The following is a 1,203-nucleotide window of genomic DNA, read 5'->3' as shown; positions in this document are numbered from 1 at the left end:
GGGGGGGGGGCAGGGGAAAGCGACGGGCCGCTCCAGAGTCCGCTGGGAGCGCGAGGGGAGACCTCGCTCCGTTGTCCCATCCTGGGCCCACCTCCACACCCAACGACCTCGCCTGGCGGCTCCCACCGTACCTGTGGTGGAAGCGGCAGCGGCGGCGGCCGCTCTCCCCTCTCCTCACACAGACAATATGGCGGCGGCGGAGGAGGAGACACACGGCTCGGCCGCCAGCCGCAGGGACCAGAGCGAGGCTGCAGCCGCCGCTGCCGGAAGCGGAAACCCCCTTCCTACCAGGAGGCGGGGCGGGACCGCTTCCGACTCCACCCCCAGCGGAATCTGTCTGAGAGCGGCCATGCTGGGATGTGCTATTGTACCCCTGCAGGTGCAGTTCCGGACTGGGGGGTAAAAATGGAAGAAATTCTCAATGTAAAACATAATAAAGAGATTTGCAATAATTAAGCGCATTTTATTTCAGTACCGATTAAGAACTGATGAGGCAGAGAAGAAGAACCTCCCGTAGGTGTACAATTGGTTTGCCCCAAGCTAAGATGGCGGTCCCTATGCTTCCCGCATCTCACCCTGCTGACGAGTCGACAAGCCGACCGGCCTTTCTTGAAGCATGCGCGACTCGCAGGGCTGTGAAGCGAAGCATTTTGGGAGTTGGAGTCTCTTGCTCGGACCTCTCGCCTAGGGTTAGGGTTCCAGCGGCACGTTTGCTCTGCTCAAACTTTGAGTTCGCGACAAACGATCGAAAGTTGAACCCTCGGAATGGTGTGGCTCGAGAGTCGAAGGAGTGATGATCTAAGCTCTACAGAGACAGTGACCCAATTCCTGCTTCCTACAGGAGTCCTATTTAGAATTGCCCATCTAGAATAAACTGTTTTCTTCCTTCGGTCTGCCCCTCCTCCTCCTCCCCCGGCCCAGGCAACCTCCCCAAAGCAGCCACGGGGCACTTTATATCTTGCAAACCTGATCAGGGCGTCCTCATGGATAACAATCTGCCAGGGCTCTCCTTTGTGCACCAAAGATAGCCGAAGTTCTCTTGACAACCAAATTCCTCGATAAATTGGACAGCTCACTCACCCCCCTTTCTAGCCTCCTATTGTGCCCCTCCCCTCTCATATTTCTGATGCCTCTACCCACTAAAACTACCAACTATTCCTGGAGCTTATATGTGTTGCCTGCCTCCCTTTGCGCTGGCTGTTA

At 56.5% G+C, this 1,203-nt stretch overlaps 1 protein-coding gene across 2 annotated transcripts in view; it reads right to left on the bottom strand.

Annotated features, from left to right (window-relative positions):
- CSNK2A1 (casein kinase 2 alpha 1) overlaps window positions 1–267 on the bottom strand; it is a 50,391-nt gene extending 50,124 nt beyond the window's left edge. For both annotated transcript variants that reach the window (XM_040638110.1, XM_040638109.1), the window contains exon 1: window positions 132–267. The gene's annotated coding sequence lies outside the window, so the exon portion shown is untranslated. The remainder of the gene's footprint in view (window positions 1–131) is intronic.
- Window positions 268–1,203: the final 936 nt, after the last annotated feature.

Source organism: Ursus maritimus, unplaced genomic scaffold (assembly GCF_017311325.1).
Source record: "Ursus maritimus isolate PB19 unplaced genomic scaffold, ASM1731132v1 scaffold_22, whole genome shotgun sequence".
NCBI classification, from domain to species: domain Eukaryota; kingdom Metazoa; phylum Chordata; class Mammalia; order Carnivora; family Ursidae; genus Ursus; species Ursus maritimus.
This window is presented reverse-complemented; position numbering and strand designations above follow the sequence as displayed.